Below are 12,723 nucleotides of genomic sequence, written 5' to 3'. Positions count from 1 at the left end.
ACTGCCCACCCTGGCACACTCTGGGGTAACCAGCATCTAAACAGGAGGCAGGGAGCTGTATACCACTAGGGCTTGGGCTAGAACCTCAACTTCTGCAATGCTGCTGCTACCCTGGGAACAAGACAGATCATTAGACTGTGTAGAGTGACTTATTAGTAACTGGATCAAACCACTGAACCCTTTGGTTCTGTCTGGTATGTGTGGGGAAAATATCAGCATGGATCTGGCCTGATAATGTATTTTACTGTTCAGTGTTATTCCATTTGCACACTTTTAGCACTTTCCCTAATCCATAGGGTTGGGGTGGCAGGAGACAACTGAAGATCAATAACCTTGCTCATCTTTGACCCATGACCTATCTGCACTGATACTATGATATTAACATCATGTAGACTTCCAGCAAGGTCAAGATCTACCATCTAAGATACTGTATGCACTCTGATAAAGAGACAGGGCTTGCCTCAAAGTGCCTTGACCTTGAAGTTTAGATAGGACAGGTATTAGAAACCTACCCCTACAACCAGACAAGAAAGCCTTCCTTGTTCATGGAAAGCAGATGCAGAACTTTCCTCTGTCAATTCCCTGTAGGTGGCATCCCTATTTAGCTCCCTACATCCTGTTACCTGCTCTGCTCCAAGTTGCCTTACAGCAACTGCTTCCTTACTAGCCTTCCTTCTTTGCCTCCTAAATTTCTGCCTGTCATATCCCAGGTTTCTCCTAACTCTTATGCTATGAGGAAACATAATGCAAACTGATCACTGACATTTTCTTCTCTACATGTACTTTCAGATGCTTCTTCCTTAGCTCCTTTCCTATCTTCCTGCTCCATACTATGTGGGAGCCCTTCCTTGTCTCTCTGTCCTTGCCCAGCCCCACAACACCCTTTCCACCTCAGACAGAGGTGCTATGTAGGTAGACCTCAGTCACAACTTCATGGGGCCTCTGTCCACTGCCCCATTTCTCTTCATGCCTCCTGACTCCTCAGAGACTGTGTGGCACCAGGGGCCAGAACGCTGGCTCTGCTATGGGCTATTCCTCTTCCCCAGATCTGTCATTTCACTGCTCCATGCCTCCATCTCCCTGGCTATACCGAGACAATGACGTAGACTATAGGTCTGAGGGATGCATTGCTTACTGCTAGCCAAATCCAGTGTAATTATTGGGCTTAACCTGTAATAGAACTTTACTGCTGTTGTCCCACGTTGATGTCTCTAAGGTGAAAGAGGCCATCCCAGTGTCATCTGTAAAGTAGGTCTTGGTCTGCTTCCTGCTACCACGGGACACTGTGAGAATCACCTCCTTGTTCTTCAGGTGCGTCCCATTGGCGCTTTTGAGTTCCAGCTGTAAAAAGGCAGAGAACAGTCAGAGAATTGGAGGCCTCAGGACTGAAAACCTACCTCCCAGTAGACATCCCACTTCCCCTCTCTGCAAAGGGACTCCCAGTGTGACCCCTAACTCCTCCAGCTGCTCCCCATTTATGCAGCAGCCATCTCATCCGGAAAAGCCATGTGCCCATCCTGTGGTCACACCTTTGGATTACTGCTTGGTAGAGATGTCAAAGGAGAGACTGGGACAGAAGACTCTGCTAGCAGCTTTGGGCAGCTCAGAGCAAGGGGACTCCTCAGTATTTCTGTGCCTGTCAACCCCTCAGGCCCAGCTGCTGAGCTTTCCATGTTTCTGCTCTGTTCACTTACATTTCCATAGTAGGGAGCTCCCTGCTGATAGTAGTAGCTTGTCCCCCAGAATTGGAGAGTTGTGATATCAAAGGTGACCTTGCAGTTTTCAGTGGCGTTGAACTCCACCCCTAGGAAAGAGGTGCATGCAGGTGAGTATCATGCATCCGAGCAAAGGCAGCAAGACTGGATGGACCGAGGTAAGGGATGGACACACAGGGGATTGTAGTTTGTCCATGTAACTTCAGGAGTCCTTTAACAGACACACTTGGCAATAGTGTCTCCTACATTCTGACCTGCTAGAATGACAGCAGTCTACCAGGATGTCTCTGTCAAATGCTCTTTCTGACTTTGTTTAAGATAGTCCTACTCACAATTGTCCACCTCCATTCTCCTCCCATTCTCACAGCAGAGTCACTAGAAGGCAACATTTTCCCTTGCCTTCACAACGTTATTTTATAGTCTGCTGTCTTGTCATGTGATGCCATCTGAAATCACTGCAGTTATTTGCTAAGCAAATGTGTGTCACTGCTTTCAGCAAGGGGCTGCAAAACAGTTTATTTTAAGGAAAGGTTTGTAAAATTTTGTAAGAGAGAAAACCTTACAGGATGGGATATTTAACAGGAGCTCTGGACAAGTAGCCTCATCTCCCTATCTATCATCTGGGGTGTGGAGATAAATCTGATGAGGAGCTATTTATTACTGGTACACAGTCAGGGCCTGGGTTATCACTGGTTTCTCTGAGTCTCTCCTCATTCCAACGGACTTTCCTAAAGTATGGTTTAAGAACAAAAGAACCTGGCCTGGTCCACCTCTGTGCGCATTTCTACTGTGAGCAGAAGATGAGAAAAAGCAGCTCGATGTCCATCTCTGCCAAACCAAGGTGGCTGTCAGAGCTGGACCAGCCACAACAGCTTATGGAGGAGCAAGCATCTGCAACAGAGAACTTGCATGTCCTGTGTGAATAAGACCTGGGTGGTATGATACATGAGAACATCCATGCTGTCACGGTGCTCTCAGGAAACACACAACCCTCTGAACACTTGATCCCATGGGAACCAGTGCAGAAAGTTCCAGTGGTTTGATGGGAAGACACAAGGATCCATAAGGAGTTTTACAGATGAAAACCCAAAGACAAGCGTGTTGTATGAGTGTAAAGTAAAAGATTTTCCACTAAGAGTAGAATCAGTTTTTGCTACCTGTTCCACTTTCTTTCAGAAAAGCCACAGCTTCCAGGTTGAAATCATAATTGTCACCACGCTTCTGGTGGTAGAACTTAATATTCACCTCGGTGGCAAAGCAGCCGTCCTCGTTTGTCTAGGGATGTGAAATTGTATCTGTTAACCAATCATGAATGCACTAATCCATTCTGCAGTGTAGATCAAGCCCAAGGCCCAGAAGTCTAAAAGTACGTGACTAAGACACTTGAGTTAAAGGAGCAACTCCCATACTGGTAAGAAACGTACTTCTTTCCTGTGGTGCAGTCACTAATAGGAGATGCTGTTTCACACGTGCGTCTCATCTTTACACACTTGCTCATGTGCCAATGGCAAACATGAGTTGTCATTTCTCCTTGACAACATGCTTTCTTCTGCTAGGGTAGGATCTATCTTTAAGATATGTAGTGGGTTACTTAAAAATATGTAAACAAATCTAGATACATTTCCAAACCTAAACATGAATAAGTAAAGTCTGTGCTGAACTGAAATTGCTTACTTAGATGCAAGAGGTATTTTCTGTGTCTCCAAAAGAGCTATTTCTGTGGAACAGCACATAGCTGTTTACACCAGATTAAAAGGTGGTGCTAAAAAGAAGCCAGTGGAAGTCAATTGATATGGACAGTGTCTGTATTTTTATTGCCCTGTCACAATACCTGTTTTGTAGGCAAATCTGCAGTAGTTAGCTTGCCTACACATGCTTCTTCCTTTGAGTGCTTCTAAGTGCAGTTAGACAAACCACTGAGAAGGGCTAAGATTGCTGTACGGGAGAGTTAAGGACATAGCAGTCATTCATCTCTGAGCAAAGAGCATGCTGCTTCAATAGCTGATGCCTGTCGCACTCCTTCCTTTAGTATTCTTCCCTCTCTTTGCCCCTGTTCATATATTTTGCAAGAGGAGAGGATGTCCCATGTGCTCACCTCGCCAGTGTAATCCTTACAAATACTGCGCTTAGCTTTGGAAGACTTCCGATTATACCGGATATGTTTACGGCACACCACAGCCTTCACACTACCTTGGACTGGTTTCCCATATGTGTACCTGGCAAACATAGCAGAGAGCACTCACACTCACATACAGAAACATTGGCTCAAAGGTGAATAAAATGATCTTCAGCCTGTGGTTTGCAGCCAATCAACCCATCAGCGTGCAGTACCTTTATGGTTCATGAGCTCAGGAGAGACCAAGAAGTTAAAATGATTTCATCACATTGAGACAGAAGGTAGTGGTGGGTGAGTTCTTTCCAAGCCAACACTGGTCCCACCAGGCAGTGCTAGGGGACATTGTGCTGGCCACAAGTTGAGTCATTATTCCTTCCACACTGGCACTAACCAATGCAGCGGAAGTACTGTACCATAGGGCACATGCCCCGCTGATGGTATCCACTGCCACACTTTCAAACTCACAGAGAAAGGAGTAGGGAGACAGAATATGGAGAAAGGTGAGAATCCAGGAGAATTCCTTAGCAGAGGATGCCATGGAACCAGATCTTGGGATGGGGGAGGGTTGGTAGAGACCATTTTGAACTCAGTTATTGATAGCTGTGCAGTTTCCAAACCAGTAAGAATGCACCTTCTGCCACGATAAGTCAGCTCACATGCCACAGATGTGGAGACGGAAGTTCTCCTCCAAGATGGTGACCACCTGAGGCATCTGGATGGAGACACTGAACTTGGGCAGCACTGTGTGAAAGGAAGAGAAATATAAGAAAGTAAGAAAAGAGAGAGCTCATTTGTTCCAGTCCTCCTCAAATGGTTGTTCCCAGAAAAGAAATCTCCTTTAATTCCTGACTACCAGCCTAGGGCCTGGTAGCAATGCACCAGCAGCCCAGTGAGGAGAGCATGGAGGGAGTAGATGGACTTATTCGTGTCCACAGAGGACAGCTGTGGGACAATGCCTCAGTCCATTGTCAGGACATGGAGGAGGAGAAAGCCAGTGGGAAAGCCTGAGTGAAAGTCAGTGGTTACACGTACTGTCAGGCAGTTGGACTTCTCAGGTGCTAGCACAGCTAGCACAGCTGTTCACAACTGTATGGCTTATTCAACTCTGTGTGGGAGAGGGGGGCTGGAGGGAATCCATCTTTCTCTGCTGCCATCAGCTTCCTGGGATTCTTACCGTACTCCTCTACCCTGAAGGTATGTGTGCGGTCAGGCATTTTGACGGTGTACTCTCCAACCAGTGCTTCTGCAGCCAGAGAGAAGGACAGATCCACAATGCCTCCCACAGGTGTAACATTCAGCCACTGTGCAATTCGGTTCCCTTTGGGGTCCTGTGTAGGCAGCAGTAGATAGTTATTTACCAGTGCCAAAAGAGACTCTTTTTCAGGATGTCCAAGCTATCACAGCATGGTCTGAGCACACATCCTCTTGTCCTCAGAGGACACAGCTACAGTGCTCAGGTGAGTCTGAGCTCAAAGAGGATAGCAATCTATCATGTTATTGCTCTCTGGTGGCACTGCAATCTCGCTGGCTGCTGCAAATCTATGGTTTACTGCCTGTCACACTAAGATATAGAAGTGGTCTCTCTCAGAGATCCCTGTGGTGATCTGAGCTGGCATAGCCCCCAGGTCAATCCTGACAGCACATGCTGCCCACTATAGAAAGGACGATATAAAGACTTGGGATGCAAGGGCTTTTGTAGGCTTTGTTGACTGCCACAGTCAATCCATGAAGGACAGCATTCTCCCACTGCTGGTTCTTGGGAGGAGCAAGAAGCAGAACTCTGGCTATGGTCACACTGCCCAGCTAGGAAGGACTTTAGTGCTCATTGCAGAGGGGTTGGACTAGATGACCTTAAAAGGTCCCTTCCAACCCAAAGATTCTATGATTCTAGGAGCTGATGGGTGCTTTATAAACATATGGAGCAAGTGGGAACTGTTGTCTGAAAGGGTGAAACTGGATCAGAGTACTGTGTTTGTATAAACTGGCATAAAACATTGCACAGGTGTCTCAGAAACCATGTGTTTATGTATTGATTGCTTGGTGGGTATGGCATGCAAATGTGCATAGGCTGCTACCAATCGCTAGTTGGAACTGTGACCTCTCTGCATGGGCTATTACAAACTCCCCACTGCTTTCAGGTATCTTTCCTCAGCTCAGGTGATTGCAGTCCATATTTTACCTGTAATATTGAAACTAAACTAACAGAGTTTAAGGGCAATATCCTGAAAACTGCTTTAGGAAGTTTCTCCAACTGTGTAGGCACAACACTAACTGGTCAAACTTTTATTTTCTGTATGTTAAATGCAAATGTCTCCTTAAAGAAACTTTGGGATTTTCACAAATCTTCAGTGCACAGTCTAGAGGGACTACAGCTCTAGAAAAGTTTTCTGGACAGCTGACTGCTTTTCAGTGGCACCCATCATTTACTGCAGGGATTGCTGTGTGATCAGTGTCATGACACTGATCTGCCACACTTGTGTGGATATTAAAGGAAGGAAGGGCAAGAAGTCAAGAACTGTTCCCATTGATTCTGAGGTAACTGGCTTTCTGCATCTGTATCTCCCCACCATCATCTCCAAACCTGTGTCTTCCCCAATGTGAGAAGAGGTGACCACTTTCAATAAAGCAGATGCTTTACCTTCAGTTCCACCAGACGATGCTGTGGGAAGGAAACAATAGTTACTGGTGGGATGGTTTCAGGTAAATTACCACCCACCTCCCTGGAATTTTTTATCCCCCAACCATCCACGAGTCTTCCTTAAGCAATTCTGAGGGACTGCCCGTGATCCAACATCATGAGCAGCTCCTGAGTTGCAGGTGATGATCAATGCTGTTTGTAAGCACCAAAACCAACACTGAGCCTAGCTGCCCACAGATTGACCACCTAGCTGGGCCAAGCACTGATCCAGAAGCCATGGAGGCAACCCACAGCATTTTCAGACTTACTAAGGTTTCTTCCTTCTGGACTTACCGTTTCATTGCTGGCAATAAAGTTCTGATCCAAGGTTACAATTCGCAACTTGACTATAGAGCAAAAGAAAAACAGGACTGGCTGAAATGAAATCAAGTCTGTTAATAATAATAAGAATGGATGGCTAAGAAAGATATGCCAATGCGCTTCACTGAGAAGGTGTGGGCAGCAGCTAGCCCCACTCCTGGGCCTCTGCCCAAAGCCTTGCTATGGGCTGGCAGCCTGCTGGAAAAAAAGTGGCAGGAGAAGCAGTCTGGAGATTCTGGGAAGGCTGGCTGCCTTGGTGAGAAACAGCATTTTTCTGGGCATTGGACCTGCCATAGGGCACCCAGTCTTGCCTGCAGTGAAGGTCATGCCAGTGGAGAGAGTGGAGAGGCATGGGGCAAACAGCTGTACCCTGTGGTGACCTGAGCTGTGCTAGGGCAGTGATGGGCCTGCAGGACCGCGATCCTCGCCTGACGGCGTCTGTGGGAGAGAGAGGGACTTCGGGCACTGACAGGCTATTGTGGCTTTGACTGGAGCAATCACGACCATAACACAGCAGCATCTGAACTTTTTCTCAAGCATCAGCCAAAACACACACGCCCTGTTCACACTGGCGTGCTGTCTGAGTATGGCTAGTAACAGAGAAAACACTTGCTGACATAGCACAGAGGCATCCCCAAATCCCTCAAAGCCTAGAGGGGAAATGAAGCCTGTGACCCATCTCCCTTGTAGAGCGGGCCCCAATCCAAGCACTAGAGGCTACCCCGTATTTTGTGGCCTAAGGACTGCTCTTTCTCACAAGACATGGCATTCTGTCCATACCACTCTGTCCAGGTTTGTAGACAGGTTTGTCTGTCTGGATAAAAGTCTTCTTGTCTGCGTGCTTGATGAGGACTTTCTGTTTCTTCTCATACTCTGAGTTGGCTCCCAAGACTGTGATCCCAATAAAAGCCACTTCATCGGGGTTTCCAACAGGAGGAGGGACCTGAAGGCATAGTTGCAACCGTCATTCAGGGTGGATCTCATTGATGGATACCCAGGCTTTCGGAATAATGATTATGATACTGCTTTTGTATTGCTCCAGTTTTTCTTGCCCTGAAAGACCTCACAGTACTTTTCAGAATGTTTGCTAGAAGAGTAAAATATCAGTGGGGCTACACAGCAGGAAGGACACTGGCAAACTTATACAGACTGAAGCAGAAGATTCAGTGCACGATTAAGATGTCCCCGTGGGAAGACACAATTCTTTGTCTTCCTGCCCAGCAAGAGCAGAACTCCTGTACTATCCACCCTACCGACAACCCTTGAAAATATCTTCCTCACCTGGAAGCTTGTGCAATGAAAGAAGGTGAGCTGAGAGATCGACTGAGTGATCAGACTCTTGTTCCCAGCTCTGCTTTGCAAGGTTACTGTCACGCGGATCGGGACTGCTTGCTTTCTGCTGAGCTGGAGGCACACTGTCTCTGAGAAGGGGTAGTAGAGCTGAGATGGTATTGCCACAGCATAATTTCTATTAAAAAAGAAAGAAAAAAAAAAAAAAGTCAGGTGAAACTGATTTTCTAAGAGGTCAAGTTTTGACCATAGGATTTGAGTACTTCCTAATAAGATTTCTGGTCTCTTCATTCCACTGTCACAATGCCAGTGGGGCAAGATCACACTGTTCTTCTCATCTGTTGGTACTGCAGCCATTAACACCGAGTCTGCACTACATGCTGCATGCACATGTAAAAAGATAAAGTCACTGCTTCCAAAACTGAAAGTCAAAATAAGGTGAAGAGACCTCCCCACATCACCCAAGGGATCAGCAGCAGAACTTGGCTACATTGCAGGTTGACAGCCTTTTCACTGAATACATTTCACCATCAGTTTGCTTGGCTGGTTATCTGCCTTCAGTCCTATCAACTATTCTTGAGCTCAGAACCAATGCCATGCGTATGGCACACAGTGTCCTGACTTTGTGTCACAGAATCGGTTAGAAGGGACCTCTGAAGATCATCTGGTCCAACCCCCCTGCCAAGGCAGGATCACCTAGGGCAGGTTGCACAGAAAGGCATCTAGTTGGGTTTTGAAGGTCCCAGACATAGGTCTTCATGGGCACCTTCTTTTCACCTCCTGACAATCCTTCCTCTCTTATTCCAGATCTCGCATCTCTGTGGCTACTCTCATAGATGTGCTCATGGATAACACCAAGAAGCTGTTCATATTGGGTTTTTTTTTCATCTTATACTACACTGCGGCAACTAGGACTGAAGAAAAACCAACACTCAAGCAGGTTTGAAAACTCTTATCAGTGACTCCTCCTGCTTACTGCCTCTGGGCAGGTGCAGCCAGTGGCATGTTTTGCAGCAGCAGGAGGGCAGGGACGTGACCTGTTGGCAGTTCTTAGCTGGAGCTCAGCACCCTGGAAAGAGGGACTCAAAGTCCTGCTGGCCAGGAGCCTTGAGTGCTTTCATACTGGAGTGCTGTTGAGCTGCCCTGAGCAGCTTGTCTGCTGCTAACATTAGGGGATCTGATAACAGATGCCAATGGCATTTTGATTTTCCTGCTTAAGCTGATTCATGACACCTCTCCCCTGCCACTGGGCCAAAGGATGGGATCAGCACTAAAGACTACTGCTTGAACCTCCCATACCTCCCTTGCTCCTTATGACCATTTACTCTGGAACATTTTCTTACGTGTCTTTTCCAATTCAGCCCTTGCCTTCTGAGCTATAAAAGTACAAGACAACACCTCTGAGGCTGTCACTCAAGGATCCCAAAAGCCAGACGGGACTACTTTCTCATGAATCTGCAAAAAATGCTGGCATACAGGCGGACAGTGTATTGAAGCAAGCAGTACCTCCATAAAGCAAAGCTTGATGTTGAAGGTAACAGCAGGAAATGGGTAGCAGTAAGCATCATTTGAGCTGGAGCTGTCAGGCTGTGGAACATGACCTAGAGGAAGAGGCTGTACTCCCACTGGAAAAGGTTTTTAAAACTAGACTTGTGCATGCCACACCACACACAGCAGGAGCGAACCCAGCTACGACCCAGTGACATATTTCACACTGTAACATCTACTGTTCAAGCACAGCTCTGTTTCTGTTTGCGCTTATGCTATTCCTGCAAAACCAAAGGCCTTCAGAAAGCAAAAGCAAGTTCACAAGCCAGTAAGTATATCACAGCAGTGCCTGCTGGAACAGGAGTTGCATTCCTGATAAAGTATATGAAGAGAAGCAGTGCTGGGAACTGTCTTTGTCAGAGGTCTGAGAAAAGGCATGGAGGAAGCAGGCAGACAGCCAAGCCAGATGAACACACTGCTTTACAAATAGTGTCCCTGTTTGTTAGATATCTTGGGCTCATGTTTGCCCGGTTTGTAGAGGCACCCAGCTTTGTCTGCTAAAGATTTAAACGGTGACCTATGACTCTGAGGAGAAAAGAATAGCCCAAAAGGAAATATATTCTGGAGCACAGTAGGAGATGTGAGATGTTGGCAGGTCAGAATTAAACACATGCAGAAAGCTAGCAGAGCTGCTCTGCCCGAGTCCTTGCAGAAATACATGGTCTACATCAAAGGCACTAGAGGGAGGGACAAGTAGTAGGGAGAGTGTGGGGGGGAGGGTGCATGAGAACCAACTGAAATTATGCCTCTCTGGAAAAACACTCCTGGTCTTAGGACTTCTGTCCTGTTAATGTCACACACACACACACCTCCTGTCAGGAATCCCCACAGACCACAGCACATATGCAAAGCAGCTGAAGTTCTTACAGCATTGCAGGCATTCCGGCTGTGCTAGGCAGGAGAAGGATGCTGCTCCACAGGAAAGCGATGCTCCACATAGCGGATCACAGGTCAAATCCCTCCACGGAAAGATGAGCCTCTCCTCTGTCCCCCCTTTGACCCTGCTTCTGCTGCTTTCCTTCTCCCCTCTCCCCCTCATCCAAGGTTGAAGGACTATGCAGCTCCTGCCCTGACAGGGTGCCCGTCACTCTCTTGGCTTCGAAATCAAGAAGGTGGAAATCATGCTGCGCATGGCTGGGGCTGGGATGTGGGCGGGTGGAAGGGGTGGAGACAGTGTTTATTGCCTACACACCAAAGGCACTTGCCTCGAGGCTTTGTCAGGCTTGTTGATATTTCTCCGGGAGATGTCTTGCTCTGTCTTCTTATGCAGCACAGCTGATGGCAGCAGGAGTGCTCAGTTACTTTCTGTATTTGGTACAGGAGCACAATTTTTATAAAGGTGTCTTTACCAGGATTTAATCAGAAACATCCTGGGGCAAATTCATTCTTTGTGATGTCAGTGGATTTTGTTTCAGGGTTCTACTTCTGTAGAACTTGTTTTTTATGTATTATTTACTTCTTACTGAAATTTCACTGCTGCCTTGCAGCCTCTGGCCAGCCCAGCCCAGGGCTCCACACACAGCTCTGCCAGTGCCCCCCACTCCTCCCTGGAAGAAGGGAAGAACTTTAGCATGTTATTATCTTTTTTTTTTGTTGATCTGTTCCCATTAAACTTCAGAGGCAGCCAACTTGATGACTATTCAGAGATGCAGAGCCATGGGGAGTGTTTCTGAAAGGAGACAGAACTCTGATTGTGTTTTGTTCTGCTAGTTTAGGCTTGAACTCAAAATCCTGTTGAATTCAGAGAATCAAATATGCTCCCAGATCAGTGACATACAGTGCTTTAAACCTTCAGATTATCTGAATGTCAGTGCTAGGTTAAAGGCTAGTGTGTTCCTGTTACATCGGACTGTGTGCTAGGAGAGTGGGGACTGTGCCAAAATAAATCCAGGAGATTGCTTCAGCTGAGATCAAAGAGTGTGTGGATGGCAAATTCACTCTATATTGTGTACCTTTGCTTATGCTCTGCAAAAACGCAACTGGGGCCAGGGCAGGATGAGGACAACCACCTTCAAATGAGTTTGTAACTAGAGGGCAAATACATCCAAGCCCTATTCACTGCTGCCACCCAAGGAAAAAGTTGCAGTGTCTGAGAAGGGAATATGGCAGAGATGGGTGGTGGTGTCAGTGTGGAACTACCTTATGGCTAATGAAAGCTGGCAGAAGACCGGACATCTGGCTTGGGGGATGTAAAGCAGATATTTGCTAAAATATGTGGGTGCTTAAAATGTCTTGCTTTAGTTGGAAAAGCCTACAGTGGAGCTACGAAGCGAGTTGGCAGTGGGTGGCAGGAGCAACCTTGGAGAAGGTTCTGTACCCAGAAAGATCAGACATGGCTGGGATGGTGTTGCATTAACAGGCAGAGCAATTTGGCAGAAACTAAACCCCCTTGCTTTCCAGTCGATCCTCACATATCAGAGGGACTGGGGGCAGCTGAGCTTAGGTTCTGAGTGATGCCCAAAGTTAGCGTTAGTAGTCTGGTCGTGCCCAACACCTTCGTTGGACTATGATGGGTCCGGATGCACTACTAACACTACCTACTCAACTGGACACCTCCTGAACTCATACGGCCGCACTCAGAGGTACGGTCACATTCAGGGACAACATACTCGGCTGAGTCAATCAATAGTGCAATTTATTGAAGCAACAGACACACAGGTTCTTTGGATTGCCGGTGATAAATTCACTGTCTACAAAACACGTGCAAATGGCAAAAGTATGAGTAACATCGCTTGGCTACAAACACGTTAAAAGATGTAAAGTGACTCTATAGAGATTTCTAAGTTTCCCAGGGAGGCACTTGGTATGACCAAGTGTTCAAATCTTATCCAAAGGCGTCCCGATGGGGGGGAAGAGAGGCTCAGCCCGTCGACCGATCCCAGAAGTTAGAGTAGTACACAACGATGGTATCTTCCCTAACATTCTCTTCTCCAAGCTATTTTTATATTATTTTTTATCATCCAGGTGGAGCTTGAGTGACTCTAGTCATACATACCTTTATCAGGATTGGTTCAGAATTCTCTCACTTCACGTTTAAAGGTACAGTCTAGGAAAAA

Source organism: Phaethon lepturus, unplaced genomic scaffold (assembly GCF_000687285.1).
Source record: "Phaethon lepturus isolate BGI_N335 unplaced genomic scaffold, ASM68728v1 scaffold37214, whole genome shotgun sequence".
NCBI lineage: Eukaryota > Metazoa > Chordata > Aves > Phaethontiformes > Phaethontidae > Phaethon > Phaethon lepturus.
The sequence above is the reverse complement of the archived record's forward strand: the minus strand, read 5'-3'. Positions refer to the sequence as shown.